Source organism: Mustela nigripes, chromosome X, assembly GCF_022355385.1.
Source record: "Mustela nigripes isolate SB6536 chromosome X, MUSNIG.SB6536, whole genome shotgun sequence".
In the NCBI taxonomy this organism is placed as follows: domain Eukaryota; kingdom Metazoa; phylum Chordata; class Mammalia; order Carnivora; family Mustelidae; genus Mustela; species Mustela nigripes.
The window spans coordinates 16,057,815-16,078,485 of NC_081575.1; positions in this window are offsets into that span (position 1 = coordinate 16,057,815).

The following is a 20,671-nucleotide window of genomic DNA, read 5'->3' on the forward strand; positions in this document are numbered from 1 at the left end:
GTGATTCCAACGTTTGCACATAAATGCAGAGGGCTGAGGAGAGCCAAACAATTTGGAAAGTGAACCGAGTTTCGGGATTTTCAGTACCTGATTTCAAGACTCACAGCCTTCATCCAGGCCTTGTGCTACTGCGGAAAGATAGAGATCAGTGGACAGAACCGAGAGCTCAGAATATGCTCAGAACTGCGCGGAGGACGGGCTTTTGACAGAAGCACCCAGGCAGTCCAATAGAGAGACGATCCTATTTTCAAGAAAGTCCTGGCATCCCTGGAAAAACACGCCCGTAAAAATGCAACTTGACCCTAAGCTCACATCACAGAGAGCACTTACCTCAAAGCCGTGCCGTGCGTGTCAGAGAGGAAACCACCCCTTATGCCCCTGCAGGGACTGCGGTGCTCAGCTGAACCGCGGGGCGGCTTCTCCCTGACGTCAAATTTCAGAAAAAGTCAGGCCCGATCACCCCGGGCATCACAGTGAACCGGCTAAAGCAGATGCCCTGCAGGCTCCCCTTGAGACCCACATCCCCGACCTCCTTTAGTCGCCCCAAGACCTCCTTCCCTTCCCCTTATCCAAACCTGCTCTGCGGGGCTGGGCCCCTGCCCGCCGACCCGCCCCGTCCAGGCTGTCTGCTGTAGTTCAAGGGAGTCGCCAGCAGGTGGCGGCGCTCTCGTAGCACAAGCCAGACCGGGCCGGGAGCAAAGAGCCGGTCATCCCGCTTGGGCAGCATTCGCTTCCTGTAAATGGGTAAAACACGAGGCTGACATTTGTAGGTTTTCGAGTTACCCGAGACGCAAGATCTCGAGCGAAGAAGACCCAGGAAGGACCATGTGCTTCCGATGACATGCATGCTACCACTGTGATTTTCCGACCCAGCATGGGGAGCCGGGGCCCCCGGTGTCCCCAGGTCTGTTCAGAACTCCATTAACACCCGGAGACGGCCAGTCCCGTCTAGAAAGGAGGCGCCTTGCGGTTCCAGCCGGCTTGGGAGCGGAGAGCCGCCGGGCTGGAACCCCGGCTCTTCGGGCTATGAGGCGGGTGCCAGGCCCCTCGTTCGTACTCTCCGCCCTTCACGTTCTTCCTGGGCACACGGATTGGTAATTCCGAGGTCCTGTGAGCAATCGGGGAAGTCAGGCAGGTCAGGGAGTCAGCCCTGGGCACGGAGCCCGGCGCGTGGGAGCGGTCTTGGGGAAGGAGGACTGGTCTCTATTGGCTAGGAGCCTTCCTCGTAGCCGGTCATACAGGCTGCTCCTTCTCCGGGAAGCCAAAAGGAAGCCCAGTGTCGGTGTCAAGGCCATGGACTCCGTCGCTGGGTCCAGCAGCGGGACAGCTTCCCAGTGGCCGTGGGAAGAGCCCGGCGGCTCCCTGAGCCCCAGCTTCGTGGCCGGCGAGAGGAGCACGGGCCACATCCTCCAGGCAGGCTGTCTCGGGGTCCGGATGTCGCCATGCTGCGGGGGTGCCGGGCGCAGGGGACGGGCCGCGGAGGTCACAGCCGCTGGGGCGCCCTGCACACCGGGAGCACCGTCCCTAGCGCTCTGGTCCCTCGATCTTTCAATCTGGCTTTCCTTGGCGGTGTCCGCACCTCGGCTGGCCCCTCTCCTCGGCCAGCCCTGCGCTGCGGGGTGGAGGACTGGGAGGGACAACAGGGATGGAAAAGGAGAGAAGGAGAACCTGAAGCAGAGGGCACTCCCTCTGTCCACACGGGTCCCCCTCTGGGAAAGACAGCCGCCTGTGACTCTGATGGCTGTCCTGCAGCTCCCGTCTGCAGGGAGGGCCCCGAAGCTCCCAGGTCTCCTCTGGGCCCGGCCTTGCTGGAAACGTCCTGCGTCCTAGCGTGCCTGACCGCTTGGCCCCCAGCAGCCACGCAGCAAGACTCTGGGTGCTGTCCGTCTGTCTGTCTCTCTCAGCAGTGCCTCTGGGAGCTCTGAAGCACAAGAGCCTGGCCATATCCCTCCCTGTTCTGATCTGCCCTCCAGCCTCCACTCATCCCTCTCCATGCTTTTCCATCAGGAGGACTTCCAAGGAGCACAACAAATTCTTCAGCAGATAGGATTAAAATTGCAAAGTCAGCCACATTCCTTTCTCTGGGACCCTCACATAACTATTTCTTTAAAGATTTTATTTGTGACAGACAGAGATGGTGAAAGAGAGAGAACACAAGCAAGGGAAGTGGGAGAGGAAGAAGCAGGCTCCCTGCTGATCAGGGAGCCTGATAGGGGGCTGGATCCTAGGATGCTGGGATCATTACCCAAGCCCAAGGCAGCTGCTTAAAGACTGAGCCCCCTGCCCCCGCCCCCGGTGCCCCACACCCTCATATATCTTTAGAGGACTATATGACTGACCTGGAGCTCCTGAGGTCCTTATGTCCTGACTATTCAGTTAAAATACACCTGTCCTGGGAACCCCTTCCTTTAAGAATAACTTCTGCTTTCTAAATGCATGCTAGTAGTTTATTGCGACCATTGTAGTTCTCCATCATGAAAGGCGATTGACATGCTAGTTTGTAGATCAATCTCTGATCAGTTTACTTCAACTCCTAACTCTTGTAAAAATGAGATCATTACCCTGGAATGCCGAGGACCAGGCTGAAGTTGTGGTAACCAAGCAGGCTGGGACCACAGACCTTTTGGGGGGGGGGGAGGGACCACAGATCTAACTGCTAATGGCACACTCAAAAGTTCCAATTCAAAATGCTCCCAGTGACAATTGTATTTTCAAAAAATGCCCTTCTTTTCTTCCTTGGCTCCCTAGATCACCAGCTATCCACCCAGAAATCAGGAGTCATGTCTGATCTGAGTCAACTATATCCTTCTACCTCAAGTATCCAGGTAGCAAGACTCGACTCCCCGTGGCTTCAGGAATCCATCCCCACTTTCCAATCCCCATCATGCCTGCCTTGGTTTAGATACAGATTATTTTTCTGTTGCTTCTCTGCAAGTTTCTGGTCACTGTCTATGTCTTCCCAGGTTTTTAGCCCCACCCTGTGCCAGTGCCAAATCCATTCCCATTCCCAATAATATGATTCATGGAAAACATAAATATGGCCTTGCCACTCTCCTCTCAAACACATTTCAAGAAATCTCAGCATTTAGGGGGCTCAGTGGGTAAAGCCTCTGCCTTCATCTCAGGTCGTAATCTCAGGGTCCTGGGATAGAGCCCCGCATCAGGCTCAGAGCCCCTGCTCAGCGGAGAGCCTGCTTCCTCCTCTCTCTGCCTGCCTCTCTGCCTACTTGTGATCTCTCTCTCTCTTTCTCTCTCTGTCAAATAGATAAATAAAATCTTTTTTTAAATCTTTTATTTATTTATTTGACAGGCCAGAGATCACAAGTAGGCAGAGAGGCAGGCAGAGAGAGAGGAAGGGAAGCAGGCTCCCCACTGAGCAGGGAGCCCGATGCGGGGCTCGATCCCAGGACCCTGGGATCATGACCTAAGCCAAAGGCAGAGGCTTAACCCACTGAGCCACCCAGACACCCCAGATAAATAAAATCTTAAAAAAAAAATAAATCTCAGCATTTAGGAGTCTCTGATCCCTTTTCTCTGAGCCCAATTTCCAATGCACAGAGTGTACACTTCAGTTTGTTTTCCTGCTCTCCAGAGAATGACAAGCTTAGTAAAGCACTTGACGTTCAAGAGGACCTAGATTTTCAGTGGCTCTCCATGGCAGACTGCATTGCACAAACGTCATGGAAATGACCAAACATGGGAAAGTTGAAAAATAATACCAGAAACGGCACCTTGCCATCATTTCTGTATAGTAAGTATCACCCCCTAGTCGATGAGGCTTGATCTATGCCCCTTTCCCTTTCCTCCTACCACAGGATTATTTTTATCTTTAATTTTTTTAAGATTTTATTTATTTATTTGACAGAGAGATAGAGCACAACGAGGGGGAGAAGCAGGCAGAGGGAGAGGGAAAATTAGAATCTCCACTGAGCAGGGAGCCCGATGCGGGGCTTGATCCCAGGACCGGGAGATCATGACCCGAGCCTAAGGCAGAGCTTAAGGCAGATAAAGCCACCCACTGTGGCCATATCTCCTCAATAGGGAGGCGGGGGCGGGAGGCTCAGTCTTTAAATACTGACCCTGCTAAGAGGAAGACTAGTATGGTCCTAGAGGAGGTCATGTAAGAAGACAGGAGTATCTAACACCAAAAGTAAAAGCAACAAAAGCAAAAGTAAACAAGTGGGACCACATCAAACTAAAAAGCATCTGCACAGTAAAGGAAACCATCAGTGAAATGAAAAGGCAACCTACTAAATGGGAGAAAATATTTGTAAATCATATGGCTCATAAGGGATGAATATCCAAATATATATAAAGAATTCAAACAACTCGATAGCAAAAAACAAAACAAAACACCCCACAATCTGATTTAAAAATTGGCAGATGATCTGAATAGATGTTTTTGCAAAGAAGGTGTATAGGTCGCCAACAGGTACATGAAAAGATACCATCCATCATATAATCATCAGGGAAATGGAAACCAAAACCACAATTAGATATAACTTTATACCTGTTAGAAGGGCTAGCATCAAAAAGCCTAGAAATAACAAGTGTTGGCTAGGATGTGGAGAAAGGGAACCCTTGCACACTGTCAGTTGGAATGTAGATTGCAACCACTATGGAAAACAGTACGGAGGTTCCTCAAAAAATTAAAAATAGAATGACCATATGATCTAGCAATTCCACTTCTGGGAAAACAAAACACTACTTCGAAAAAAGTATATGCAACCCCGTGTTCATTGCACCATTATTTAAAATAGACAATGGGTGCCTGGGTGGCTCAGTGGGTTAAGCCGCTGCCTTCGGCTCAGGTCATGATCTCAGGGTCCTGGGATCGAGTCCCGCATCGGGCTCTCTGCTCAGCAGGGAGCCTGCTTCCCCCTCTCTCTCTCTCTCTCTGCCTGCCTCTCCATCTACTTGTGATTTCTCTCTGTCAAATAAATAAATAAAATCTTTAAAAAAAAATTAAAAAAATAAAATAAAATAGACAAGATATGGAAACAACCTAAGTGTTCACTGACAGATGAATGGATAAAGAAATCATCACACACACACACAAATATTATGCAACCATAAAAAGGAAGGAAATCCTGCCATTTGCAACGACATGGGTGAACCTACATCCAGGGCTTTGTGGTGACTGAAAAAAGTTAAAGAGCAAAAGACGAGTACCATGTGATTTCTCTTACATGCAGAATCTAAACATATATATGTATAAACATATATAACATATATATACACATATATAACATATATAGTTGTATATATATTTGTATATGCATACACACAAAACTTAACACATTGATACAGTGAACAGATTTGTAGTTGTTAGAAGTAAGGGACTGGGGTGGGAGAAATGGGTCAGTTGTTTTGGGGTTATTTTTTAGTTAGCACAAACTGAAAAAAAAGGAAGCAATAGGTATTTAGAAATGTAATAACTTAAGGGCTACCTGGATGGCTCAGTTCGTTGAGTGACCAACTCTTGATTTTGGCTCAGGTCGTGATCTCAGGGTCATGAGATCGAGCCCCACACTGGGCTCTGCCTTAGGTAGGGAGTCTGCTTAGGATTCTGTCTCTGCCCCTCCCCTGCAATTGATATCCCTCTCTCTCTCTCTCTCTTAAATTAATAAATAAATATCTGGGCTCTGTGCTCAGCAGGGAGTCTGCTTGAGATTCTCTTTCCCTCTCCCTCTGCCCTCCCCCTCTGATCACACAAACTCTAAATAAACAAATGAATGAATGAATGACTAAACAAAATCTTGAAAAGAAGAGAAAAGAATGCAATAACTTAGCAGTGACAATTTAAAGGAGAGTGTCAGAAGGTCGCATGCACATCAGTGCCACCTCTTGGGGCCTCCAGGCTCACGCACTCTCTTCTAGATAGTTGTCTTAGATTCCTCATTGATGAGAATTCGTCACAAAGTTGCTTTTATAAATAAATCTAAGGTCTTAAATGTAAAATGAGGGGCGCCTGGGTGTCTCAGTGGGTTAAGCCTCAGCCTTCGACTCAGGTCATGATCCCAGGGTCCTGAGATCGAGCCCAGCATTGGGCTTTCTGTTTGGCAGGGAGTCTGCTTCCTACTCTCTCTCTGCCTCTCTGCCTACTTGTGATCTCTGTCAAATAAATAAATAAAATCTTTAAAAAATGTAAAATGAACATTGTGTTAATAAAAGAAAACAAAAGAGAATGAGAGGGCTTTTTTTTAAAAGACCTAAGCATATATATTTTTCTTTACCCCCATATTTAGTGAGCCGGGGGGTGGGGGGGAGGGCACCATTTGAATTTCAGTAGTTACCATAGGGGAACTCCATCTGTTTTTATTTCCCCTCTTAATTAGTTGCATTGTTGATAGGTATATATTATATTATCAGCTATATTATATATATATTATATATATAATGTAATATATAATATATGTTATATATTATATATATTATTATATATTATATTATTATTAATATTATATATAATATTATCTATTATATTATCAGCTATATTATCAGAGGAGCTTCCTGAGGTGTGGACATAATTGTCAAGTTCAGATAAAGTTAAACAAATACTTTGATTTGTCGGTTGATGCAGCCTACAATGTAGATGAACACAGTTCTTTCCAGCATTGCTCAGCACTAAATACCATGTAAATGAGAAGTAATCGTACAGATCAGCGCATTCCAAACAAACAGGCTCAAACACAGAGAATAAACTGCTGATGGGCAAATGTGGAGAAGGGGATTAAGAGGCACAAACTTCCAGTTATAAAACAAATAAGTCACAGAGGTGAAAAGTACAGCATAGGGGATAGTCAATCATATTTTCATATCATATCATATTTTGTGATGACACATGGTAGCTATACTTGTGATGAGCCTTAAGTAATGTATAGAATTGTCAAACCCATATGTTGTACATTTGAAACTAATATTACATTGGGCCCCAGGTTGTGTGTAGAGATAACTTAAAAGTAAAAATCTTAAAAAAAAAAAACCCATAAACCAGGAGCAAAATATTAAATACAAGACTGCGCTGATGAACATGAAAGTATGAGTTTAGATAATTCTCTTTAGAAAGAAAAAAATCTGGGGTGCCTGGGTGGCTCGGTGGGCTGGGCCTCTGCTTTTGGCTCAGGTCATGCTCTCAGGGTGCTGGGATTGGAGCCCCACGTTGGGCTCTCTGCTCAGTGGGGAGCCTACTTCCCCGTCTCTCTCTCTGCCTGCCTCTCTGCCTACTTGTGATCTCTCTCTCTGTCAAATGAATAAATAAAAAATCTTAAAAAAAAAGAAAGAAAATCTTAGAAATGCCATAATGAGATTAATTATCTTGAGGAAATTAAATTTGAATTATTATTATTATTATTTAGAGAAGGGGGGAGTAGGGATAGTGGAAGAGAGAGAATCTTTTAACCCACTGAGCCATCCAGGCGAGGGAAGATAGAGAATCTTAAGCAGGCTCCACACCCACCAGCATGAGCCGTATGCACGGCTCAATCCCTGAGATCATGACCTGAGCTGAAATCAACAGACATTTAACCCACTGAGCCACCCTGGCGACCCTTGACTTCAGATGATTATTAGCAGTGTATATTGGAATGGCTAAAACTTGTATCATTATTATCATTATTAAATTTTACAACAAATTCCTGGATTTCAGGTATCTCTTTATTCTCTGTCTTGAATTGATGCAAAGCAGCCTTTTTCTGGGTCTCTCTTAAGGTCGTCATGTCTACTGATTCGCCGCAGCGCAGTTCACCACCCGGTCCAGAGAGCCCTCCGACCAGTGAGGCCTCTTCGATTCCTGCTTCTGCTCGCATAGACGAGCCTTGGAAAATTGAATCTACTGATATTTTCTGAACTCTAACTTGTCATGTAGACACAACTGTGGTTTGCCCTTGCGTTTGGCAGCCGTGGAGTTTGTTTTTGAGGCTGTATATAAAATCATCCAAATTGGCAGCTCCCATGGCATAGTTGGGACTAATATTACATGAGCAAGTATACGCGGGGCCGGATGAATCAGGCAGAGTGGCTGGCATCACGACAATTTTCAGGCAGACTCTCTTCTGCCTGAAAGACTCTCTTCTTGCTTCCTGAAAATTTACAAACTGCTCCTTGAGAAACACAGTTAGCGGAGCCTCGGTTGCTCAGTTGGTTAAGCATCTGTCTTCCGCTCAGGTCATGATCCTGGGGTCTTGGGATGGAGCCCCGCATCAAGCTCCCTGCTCAGAGGGGAGTCTGCTTCTCTCTCTCCCACCCCCCCTGCTTGTGTTCCCTCTCTTGCTGTCTCTGTCTCTGTCAAATAAATAAATAAAATATTGAAAAAAAAAACAAAAAGAAACATTATTTATCATTAATCTTCTAATGTCTTAATTTATTTTTCTTGTATTTTTATATAGCCATTCTTAGGACCATTACACACATACACACACACACACGAACATATTCACATCCATTACTTGGATTCAGTTCATGGTCAAATCTACCTTGGTTTTTCTCTTTGTTCTCCACATTCTTGGAAAAAGAAAATATCTAAAATTAATATAAAGTTGTATGTTAATTATACTTAAAATAATCTCACCCTCAGGGTGCCTGGGTGGCTCAATGGGTTAAGCATTTGCCTTTGGCTCAGGTCATGATCCCTGGGTCCTGAAATCAAGACCCACATCGGGCTCTTTGCTCCACGGGGAACCTGCTTCTCCCTCTCCCTCTGCCTGCCACTCCCCCTGCTTGTGCTCATTCTCTTGCTATCTCTATTTGTCAAATAAATAAAATCTTAAAAAAAAAAACACCAATATGTGCATTTGTGCTTACACAAAAGATCTTGGAATTTTATGTATGGAAAGATGTCAAAACTTATCTGTCCTGTATTTGTATCCTATAGGGTGAAGGCAATGGCCATAGGCTGATGGGACTATCTGGCAGGCACCTTTTCTTTGAGGGGCGTCCACTGCAAATACACCCTTCTCTTGGTTGTGTGACAGTGTCCCCTGACCAGGGTGACTTGGTTTGATCCTGGTTGCCTCACCCTAGTTGAGGCAATCAGAGTCTTTGTCCCATGAATCTTAGATTATTTTATTAATATTTTAAAAAATATTTTTAAAAGATTCCTATTTGTTTATTTGTCAAAGAGAGAGAGCAGAAGCATGGAGAGCTGCAGTCAGAACAGGCAGAGCAGACAGAGGGAGAAGCAGGCTCCCCGCTGAGCAAGGAGCCCACCCCCACCCCCCAATGTGGGACTTGATCCAGGACCCTGGGATCATGACCCGAGCTGAAGGCAAATGCTTAACCCACTGAGCCACCCAGGCATCCCGGAATCTTAAAGTATTGAACTAGACCCCCAAGACTGAATGATTTCCTGCTAAGTCTCTTTAATGTCATTTCTTTTTTTTAACAATGTTTTTAAAAAGATTTTTATTTATTTGTCAGGAAGAAAGAGAGAGAGTGAAAGGGAGCACAAGCAGGGGGAGCAGCAGAGGGAGAGGGAGAGGGAGAAGCAGCTCCCCTGCCAAGCAAGGAGCTGGATGCAGGACTCAATTCCAGGGTCCTGGGACCATGACCTGAGCCAAAGGCAGATGCTCAACCCACTGAGCCACACAGGTGTTCCTCTTCAATGCAATTTCTTTTGAGAATTTTACCTAGCTGTCCTACGGTTGATTTCTTCCAAGCTACCCTTGTCACCGTCCTGTGACACTTGTTCGTTGCTTTGGTTTCTTGAATTTTGTAAAACATTTGCGTTCTTCTGATCAAATTTGTTGTTGTTGTGAAGAAGCTCCCACCTGTAGGTTTTTACTATTTGCAATGTACGCAACCGTGATCAAGGAAGCGTGTGGTTCTGCCATCAAGTGTGTATACCAGGCCAGGCAGAGCTCTGAGCTCTGTAATTTGAGACACTAATGTCTCGGGGGCCGGGTGGTGGGATGTTGGTGGCAGGGTGAGGGGCTCCAGGCCAGACCTGAAGTTCTCCCCTTTTAAGGCAAGAAAGGTAGTAGATAATCTGACACCTAGTTCCTATGAAAAGTGGCCACTTGATGAAAATTGCAAGTACGTGTTCAGATATTGTGGGGCGATGGAGCATCTTCTGTTCATGCTGGAACAAGGCAGGGGCAGTGTGACTAGCCTGGCTCTGCCCAAGCACCGTCCCGAAGTCATGAGAGTCAAAACTGGAGGCAGCAAGCCTGCAGTTAATTCCTGCTCAAGACTCTATTAGAATCTTGGTCCCTTAAAAATATGAAATATTTCTCATTGTGCTACACAACCTGGTCTTAGAAAGCCTTAGTGAGGGCAGAATCTGGAGAGGCAGGTCAGTGACAATTATCTGTGGCATTGTCCCTCAAAAAGATTAGTACATTCCCCACTACTTGTATAACATTTCCGATGAACTTAAAATTGCATGTCCTCTGTGCAGCTTACTGTGATTCAAACATTTGTCAAATAGCCTTATCACTTTTGTCATTAAAATCCCACCCTCACTCCCGCCCCCCGCCCCCCCCCTGCGTGCACACACACACACACACACACCCAGGGGAAGGGAGAGCAAGACTGTGGCCATCTGTTCTGCCTGAAGATGCACCCCCACCCCCAGGGGGCAGTGGGGCACGGGGCTCTCCCTGGGATTTCATAAGGATCTCAGGCTGTGGGCGTGAGCAGCTGTGTTCTTGCGTCCAATCAAGAGGGGCCCCAGCTGCAGTGTCTCCTGTGCTGCGGGAGGGGTTCCTCAGCGTGCAGAGGGCAGCGGCACCTCCCTTCCCAGTCTCCCATGGCAGCTGGAACCGGATTGATAAATATCCCCATTGTTACCCTCTCTGTGTCATGGAATGGGTTGTCCATGGCGTGGGAGCCACTCCTCCCCAGCTACGCTCACCCTCACTGCTGACAGTACCCTGTCCCCATAGTGTGCGCCCCCTCCCCCAGAGAGTCTCAGGAAGCCTCTTCCGGGTGGTGAGCAGTTTGTAAGGGACTTAGGGGTTACGTGAGCAGATGGCCAGTGACATAGAGGGTATTAATACCAACAAGACTCCATTTTGTGTCTGACACAGCCACAGGTGGCAACAGATGGCCCTTCCAAGCTAGTGATGGGCGATCCTGTAATGACCCTTTGTCACAACTCAGTTGTGGTTTGGATGCCTGGCTCCACCGGCTGTCCAGTGATAAAAGAAATTTGCAACTTTTAATGTTTGCACGTCCTGCTCCTGGGCTCCCAGGGAAGCTGTACTTAAACATTTACCAAGGTCAAAATGACTTGGCAAAACCTCAGAAAATCTATTTCTGCCCAGAACACACATCGTATGCCTGCCTCATTTAAAAACAAAGCAAAAAAAAAAAAAAACAAAAACAAAAAAACCCCAAAAAAAAAAAAAGTATACCCCAAACATAAAGATAAGAAAAACAACAACAAAAATATCCCTCCCTGGGTCCCATAAGCTATTCCATCAAACAGCCTTGTGCACACTGAAAACCTTAAGATAAAGTCTGTAAGTTTCTGGCGTGTCCTTCCTCTTGATGACTTGTAACTCTTTATGTAAACAACACATATAACCCTGCACCAAATGTTCCTTCCCTGGAGCACTCTTTCCTTTGTGAAGAAGGGCTGGTGTCCTAAAACTTGGGCTTGAATAAAATTCTTTTTTTAAGATTTTATTTATTTATTTGACAGACAGAGATCACAAGTAGGCAGGGAGGCAGGCAGAGAGAGAGAGGAGGAAGCAGGCTCCCCACGGAACAGAGAGCCCAATGTGGGGCTCGATCCCAGAACCCCGGGATCATGACCTGAGCCGAAGGCAGAGGCTTTAACCCACTGAGCCACCCAGGTGCCCCTAAAATAAAATTCTTTTCGTTTCTCTTTAAAAATTTTGCAGAAGGTTTGTTCATTTTGCGTGGACATACGCCAAGTGTCTTCTCTCAGCTGTTAGAGATTCTCTGAGCTGTCCCAATCCACACACCAGGGAGTGCTTGGCATTGGATCCCCCTGCCGTTACTCCCCCAGAGAGATTCTAGGTGCCTAGAAGAGGTCCTGGCCTGGATGGGGATGGGCGGGTCTTGGCCTGGGGAAAGAGACCCTATCTCAGGGGTAGTGGGGAGGGAGTGTGTTATTAAATGACTTGGATAGAAAGATAAGATCTGCAGGGAAATAAGCCAGAGAAAACTATGGGAGACGTGGGGATTTCTCACATCTGCTTTCCATTTGGGATCAGCAGGTATAAACAAACAGTCCCCCTCAGACACACACGTATACACACAAACAAACAGATAAAACAGGCAGCCTGGGTGTTTGCTCCCGACAGGAAGCCAAGGTTCATTCAAGGGTTCATCCAAGGTGTTTCACTCTTAGGGAACACTACCCTGGCTGCTTGCCATCCAATGTCAGAAAACTGTCATTTTATATATTTTAAAGGCTTTTTTTTTTAAACTTGTGGGTAATTCAGGCTTAGCTAGGTCCATAACAGATATGTTGCCCTTGAAAGGTCATGGGGGCTCTAGGCACTGTTGCAGCTCAAGCAGATGGAGGCAAATTGGCTGTCCCCTTCTTGGTATGGGGCAGCAGTGGGGCCTATAGTTCATCTAGTTCCAGCTGGGTCAATTCTTCCGCCTTCTCGAACACTCCTGAGGCCACAATTATACCTCTTGGGGGGCCACCTCAGTCCAAATTTCATCATGCAGAGAAAATCAACATCTTTAAGATGCTGTACTATTCTGCATCAGACCTGGGCCTGCTTTTTAGCTTGAATATTCTTTTGTAGACCTCTTAGCATTTAGAAATGTTCTTTAAGTGGCTTTTATAATTATTCAAGCATATTCCAAAGCACTGTTTCTTTTTAATTGCTTTTTCTGAACTGAGTCATCAACACAACACTACCTAACTGAAATTTTCTCCATATATGAAAGCTTGTGATGCATTTATATTAATTTGTACTCAGCCATACAAAGGAATTCAGATTTAAGCTGTAATAGTTTCCCCTCCTTCAATAGGTTAATCTTGGGGCACCTGGGTGGCTCAAATGGTTGAGTGGCCACCTTTGGCTCAGGTCAGGATCTCAGGGTCTGGGGATCAAGTCCCGCATGGGGCTCCTCTCCCCACCCCTGCTCCTGTTCTCTCTCTCTCAAATGAATAAAGTAATTTTAAAAATAGATTAATCTCTGTTATTCCTTTCCTTTATTTTTCAGTGTGGAAATGTACAACATCATGCTTGGAAAGTATTCAATACCTCTTAGTTTTGTCTCTTGGTTTCTATAGTGATAATACTCTTTTGATCTCCTATATACCAAATTAAGAGATTTCCTTATTTCTGTTTTTTTAAGGATTTTATTTATTTATTTGAGAGAGAGACTGAGATAGCAACAGAGATAGCGAGAAAGAGCACAAGCAGATAGAGAGAGCACAAGTGGAGCAGCAGGAGAAGCAGGCTCCCCACTGAGCAGGGAGGATGACTTCCGGCTCAATCCCAGGACCCTGAGATCATGACCTGAGCCGAAGGCAGAAGCTTAACTGACTGAGCAATCCAAGCACACCAAATTAAGAGATTTCTTTTTTTTAAAAAAAAGATTTTATTTATTTATTTGACAGACAGAAATCTCAAGTAGGCAGAGAGGCAGGCAGAGAAAGAAGAAGAAGCAGGCTCCCCGCTGAGCAGAGAGCCCCATGCGGGGCTCAATGCTAGGACCCCAGGATCATGACCTGAGCCGAAGGCAGAGGATGTAACCCACTGAGCCACCCAGGCGCCCCTTTTACATTAAACCCTCTTTACATTAACTGGTCCTAGAGCATTATTCTCTGAATACGGAGCTCTGGATGATGTTTGCTAATATTTGGGGCTTTCCCATTACACTGCAAGGCAACCACATCTACAACCTCTTGTGCAAAATCTCTCTAGCTGAGAAATGCATGGTTAAGCAGGAAATTGTGCTGGAGGAACCTCCCTCAAGCAGTGTCCAGATGCAGGAGTCCACAAACATACGCTAAGCCTGAGGGTCAGTAAACGTGAGAAGGAAGGACTTCTCAACCCCCAAAACAGGGCCCCACTGAGGCCCACATGCCTAAGGACTTTCCTATACCAAATAGGGACAGACATCCAGATTGAGCTAGATAGAGCCAGACGTCTTGGGCTGTGCCCCAGGCCAGGCCCCTGGCCCGCCTGGGGACTGTCGGCCCCGCCCCGCGGCTCTAACCCCGCCTCCTCGAGCAACCATTGGATCTGACCCTCGCCGGTCCACGGCTGACCTGGGGCGCCCACCCTGTGTTGCGCCTGCGCCCTAGCGACCACCAGGACAAGTGGGCGGGGACCGCGCGGGCCACGCCCCTATCCCGGGTCCGCCTCCGCGCATACGCACTTCCCGCCACGCCTCCCCGCCCACCTCAACCCAGTCCTTCCCAGCAGTGCCCAGCCAGCGCGAGCGCGGCGCGATGGACGGCAGGGTGCAGCTGATCAAGGCCCTCCTGGCCCTGCCCCTGCGGCCCCAGACCCGGCGGTGGAGGAACCCGATTCCCTTCCCCGAGACGTTTGACGGCGACACCGACCGGCTGCCGGAGTTCATCGTGCAGACGGGCGCCTACATGTTGGTGGACGAGACCCTGTTCTCCAGCGACGCCCTGAAGGTGACGTTCCTCATCACCCGCCTGACCGGGCCGGCCCTGCAGTGGGTGATCCCCTACATCAGGAAGGAGAGCCCCCTCCTCAATGATTACCGGGGCTTCCTGGCCGAGATGAAGCGGGTGTTTGGCTGGGTGGAGGACGAGGACTTCTAGGCCGGGAGCCCCTCGGGCCTGGGGGCGGGTGCTCGGGGGAGGGTCCGCCGCGCCCGCCGCCGCCGCCGCCGCCGCGGCAGCCCAGATGGCCGCGGGCGTCGCCCCGCCGCGCCTCCCGCCCCCCCACCTTCGCCGCGCTCGAGTGGCCGCGCTCTCCCCCGCGCTGCTGTCCCCTCCCGCGTAGTGCTTGCCTTTGTTCCAGGAATAGCGCTCCAGGTCCCCGCCGCTGCCTCTGGGCCTGCCTCCGGAGCGCGCCGCCGCCCTGTGCGGCCAGCCGGGCCCCTCCCGTGCGCACTTGGACTGGGGCCCGCGCTCCAGCTGCGGGCCGGGCTCCCGTTACACACCCGCCAGACCACCCACCGCCCGGCCGCCGCGGGCCGCCTCCGCCAGACTGACCGCCAGGCCTGCAGCGCGCCACCCAGACACCGCGCTGCCACCGCCATCCACCGCGGTCCACCGCGCGCCCTCGACGGCCTGGGGCGCCAGCGATGTGGGCTCAGCCAAGAAGTGTCTGAGCCGGCCGCGGCCCCTGGACAGTGACTCCAGCAGCTCGCCACCCACCGCGTCCCCCGCCCCCGAGGGGCGGGCCGGCCTCTCACCTGCGGCGGGACCCGTCGCCCCCTCCTCCCAGAGACCTCTTCTGCTCCTGCCAGATGGCGGCCAGGTCCCAGGGGTGCCTGGCAGCCAGATCCAGCCGCTCGTTTTCTTTCTCCCGTGGACCTGTTCGTTTTGCCCAGAACCCAGTTCTCTTCTCAGTTCGCAGCTGTCTCTCTGAGGTGTGCCTTTTGTTCCACACAGTAGTTAAGCCCTGCACTCTGCCCAGCTCTTCTACACTACCTGGACAAACGTCTTTTCCTTCTTTTCAATAAATGTCAGACGCTATTAAAAAGAATTTGAGTCTCGGTGAATGGGGCACCCCTGCCTCCCCGGGCTGGTGCGCGGGGTCCGTGGGTGTCGTTGAGCAGGCGTGTCCCCTGCCGCTCTGTGGCTGAGGTTGACTCTGACGTGGTGAAACACAGCAGGGGGTCGTGTGGTGGTCCTGGGGACGCACACCCCATCCGCCGTCTTTCGGGCCCACGTGCTGACCCTTCCAATCCAGTCAGCCCCATGCCCCTCAAGAAGTGGACCTCCCTCTGAGTTTGGCCAAGGGGGTATCAGGAAAAGGCAGCTGGGAGGCTTCTGGAAAACATTTCCTCCTTTCCAAAAAGCTGCTTGAAGGCGCAACACCTTTCTGTGACAAATCTGGAATCCCACACATATGTTGCTGAACACCCCTCAAATTTTATTTAATGCATTATTCAGGGACTCAGCAGAATGACAGGTTCTTTAGAAAAAGCATTTACATTTATAAAGCCTTGATTGTGTGAGTAGAGGAGAAGGGAATGCAGAAGTGTGATTGTTAATTTAGCACAAACCTGGTTGATGAACTACAGGACAACAGAACTGCAAGTTCTCTTTTGCTGCAGAAAAGGAAAATGGTTACCTCCTACTGTTGTCTGCCTACTAACCTCTGAAATCTGCAGTCCTGAGAAAAGCCTCGGCTAGCTTGTCTGTGGCTGGAAAAGTTAGGCATCCCGTTAGAGTCTGAGAAAAGGTGGGCTTACAAGGCCACACTCTGGTATGATGTTAAAGGTTTATAGAATCAACCCTCTTATTTCTGACTTGGGTCATTTTTCCAGAACGTGGGAAGGGAGCGGGAAAGAGCTGTGCTTCGCTTGTGCATGCATTGGCCTGACTTGTAGAAAACAAACTGGATTCCGGGCAGCATTGCACAGAGGATCAGTCCTCAGACTGCTTTCTGCCCACAGGTGGGACCCTTGGCTTTGGAGCCAAGATTAGACTGGTGTTAACCACCCCAGCACTTCCTTGTCTTTCTCCAGTGCTGTAGCGGCCTCTTGTTACAACCATGTTTTTGCACAATTGTGAACAGTTACTACTTCCTCTGAATCGGTCAACCCCTGAGAGACATTGCACCTGCCAGTTAATTTCCTTCCATCTGTGTCCCATCTGTGGTCACCACTAGTGACAGTTTTTTGACAGTGGCATCACTTTGACATCGTGGGTTTGCAGCACTTCACCTATAGACAGTGATGGAGCCTCCGACCTAGCGGGCAGGTAACCGAGCTCCCAAATCCGATTTCATAATCTGCTCTTCGGACCACTTCCAGCTCCAAACACACTTGAAGTTCCCTCAAAAACAGATCTCATAGCACTTGTGAGGAAGGGAGGGAAGCAGGATTGAGCAGAGAGAGAATTTAAAGAGACACCGCTGTTAAAACAGAAGATACGGCTGATTCTATGCGGATATATCTAAAGTTGGAAGAGCCATTCAGAAAAGTTACGGGTTGAGTAGTTGAGGCCGAGGCCTTGGTATGCCCACACTGTCTAGTCATTAGATATGGTCTCACTTAAAGGCCACAGGGTACCCCTGGGCAAGGCAGCTCCCTTCAACCCACAGTAATTCCTGGGAAGTGATTGAGCTATGGCTCTCAGCAGCCTGGGTCCCTAGCAGCTGGGGGAAGGAGAACCTTGGTCTTGAAGGTGCGGTCTGGGCAGTGCTTAGTAACACTGACTTCACTCCTCAATAGGGGAATGGGGCCAGCATGATGGAGCATAATTCAGCATTTATTTAAAGATTTTATTTATTTATTTATTTGACAGAGATCACCAGTAGGCAGAGAGAGGTGGGGGGGAAGCAGGCTCTCTGCTGAGCAGAGAGCCCAATGCAGGGCTTGATCCCAGGACCCTGGGACCATGACCTGAGCCAAAGGCAGAGGCTTTAACCCACTGAGCCACCCAGCTGCCCCATAATTCAGCATTTTAAAGAATAGGAAAGATCTATGCCAGCTGATATGGGGAGATATTGCAAGGTTTTAAGTAAGGAACAGAATAGGTGGAAAATTGCATTATTCTTTTGTTAAAATTGCAAAACGTTTTTGTATGTTAAAAAAGCTGGAATATGCATGCACACGCGCGTGCACACACACACACACAGTTCGCTAGGTATGAAGAAAACTATAGCAATAAACATGCTAAGTTGTTAGCGTGAGTCACAAGAAGTGGGAAAGGGTTGGTGCCAAAGATAGGGTAGGGCCTAGGGTAGGGGAGAAGGACCCACCCAAAAAAGGAAAGCAAAAAGGCTGAACTAAAATGGGAGAGAGGTATTGCATGTCCCTGAAAACTGGAAAAACCTACAGAAACTTCCAAGGATGAAAGGGAGTTAATCCAGGTCCCAATGAGAAACATGGTACATGCAAGTGGATCAGAGCGGAGAAGTAAATGAGGGGACTGGGAGATGGCAGTGGGTATGGCTGGAGGAAATTGTGATTGTATCATTGTTCTGCAAATTTGCACTACCCCCCGCCCCGACTCTCCAGAAGGAGTGTGCCTACCTGTTCCTCCAAACCTAGGCTTTGCCAGGCACTTGTTTTTATCAGTGCGATGTGAGCAGACCTGAGCGAAACAGAGGATATCAACATGTTTGTGTGGTTTGGCTGGTCCTCTTGCCCTCCTGCGATTGCCGCGAGACAACCTGACCCCAGGTAGTCGCTGATCCCTCCCGCTGCACTACACAGTGATTCACGGGGAGCAAATGTGCACACAATTTGCAGCCCAGAGCCAAGCACACCCCCTAACTCCCCAGACAGCCCAGAGCACAGGAGCAAGGAGAACAGGTGACTATTACACCATTATAGGAGCATGGGCTGCCGAAAACTGACACCAACAAGACATTTTGAGATGCCCCGGGGCTAGCAATGGTGGGGAGCTGGGACCTCCCAGCAAAGCATGAAGGAGTAAGTGCCAGGAGTAGTTACTGGAACACAATACTATTAGAGAGAACCCCTGCCTCCACGTGGATGGACCCGGAGGGTATTATGCTGAGTGAAATAAGTCAGACAGAGAAAGACAAATACCATACGATCCCCCATATATGCGGAATCCAAAAAACGAACAAAGAAACAAAAAAAGGGCAGAAATCCCTAAATCCAGAGATCAAACTGATGGTTGCCAGAGGAGAGAGGGGTGGGGGATGGGTAACATGGGTGAAGGGGAGTGGGAGGTACAGGCTTCCAATCTGGGAATGAATAAGTCATGGGGACAAGAGGCACGACATAGGAAACAGAGTCAGTGGTATTGTAATGGCGCTGTAGGGGACAGATTGTGGGGAGCACAGCAGAACGTATAGACTCGTCCAGTCACTATGTTGTACACCTGGAACTAATGTAACGTTGTGTATCAACCGTCCTTCAATACAATAAATAATACTTTGAAAATAAAGAGAATTGCTGGAGAGCATTTGTGGTCTTTGGTTAAGAAACTCAGCCACAGCCCACTCTCCATCTGATAGACACGAAGCTCTCTCGTTGGCCAGACTCAACCAGAACCCAAGGACCTCAACAATTTAACAACTCAACAACCTCAACAGAAGCCAGAGGACAAGGGAGTCATTCATGCAGTCGCAGAAGGTCAGCCTACTGGACACAGAGCAGGGTGGGGGAGAGGAGTTAGACAAGGGCAAATGGAAGGATAGCCAAAAGATTCATGGACAATCAGTTCTAAATGAGGCACATTTGAAAAGATGCACAATCGCATTGGTAATCAGGGTGTGTGTGTGTGTCTGTGTGTGTGTGTGTGTGTTTTAACTTAAACAACAGATATTTCTTTCTCACGGTTGTGGAGGTTGAAAGTTCCAGATCATGGGGAGGGCAGATTCAGTTTCTCCTGAGGGCTCTCTCTCTGATTTCTATAGGGTCACCATCTTGCTGTGTTCTCACATGGCCTTTTCTGAGCATGACATCACGGGTTTATTGTCAAACGTTATAACTCAGGGACAGCCAGAGGGAAGAGACGCAGAGGGCAAGGTGTGTGGGAAGGGGCCCTCTCAGAGCGCACCATTCTCACCAAATCGCCACGTGGTCGCCAACCAGGACGCTCCCAGACAGATCTGAAATGGGGGAAAATGGGGTCCGACTTCAAAACTATTAGATTGGCAGAAGTAAACATAATGACATCAAGTGTGGAAGGGATATGAGGCAATGAGAATTCTCATAAAATGCCTGTGGCGGTGTGCAACGAAATTGGCGATGAACGTGGCAATCTCTTGTAAAGTTTATGACATACAGGCCCGAGTGACCAGCAATTCAGTACGATGTTGACTGCAGTATTAAAAAAAAAAAAATGTGTATATAATTGAGGCCTCTGCTAAGCCGCATGGCTCCTTGGTGGACAATAATAAAAGGTGCCCCCTGGTGGTGGAAGCAGCCTCATGCGTGCACCGCGGGGCAAACGCATAATATTTTTATGCTTAAAAAAAGGAGTCGCCCTCAGTGAGTGCGGACGGACGCAGTCCCATTCTTTGGCTTGATGGGCGGAGTTGGGGGCTAGACTGCAGCGTCAGTCACTGGCTCGGTAAGAGGCACGGCAGAAGTGAGTAACTACAGGACCCTAAGCAGTAGCCCTGTTTGTAGTAACCAAACACTGGAAACAACGTATTACCAGTAGTTAAATGAATCCGCATATGCACAGATATATACATTTCCACTGGTCCTTCTCCCCCCTCTTGTCTTCGTTTTAAAGTGTAGATGATAATTTTAAAATTCACAAAAGTTGGGTTCCGGGCTGGCTCAGTGTGTGGAGCAGGTGATTATTGATCTTGGGGTTGTGAGTTCGAGTCACATGGTGGGTATAGGGGTTACTTAAAAATAAAATCTTCAAAAATAAAAATAATTTAAAAAAGAGAAATCCACACTTAAATGATCACCAGATTTATGACAAAGACACCACCTCAATTAAGTAGGGAAAGAATGGTCTTCTCATGAAATGTTACTAGGTCAATTAGATATCCATATTATAGAAATAATCATTGGCCCCCACCTCCCAACATATAAAAATTAATTCAGTATGGATTATAAACAAAATATGAAAGTGAAAGTTAAAACG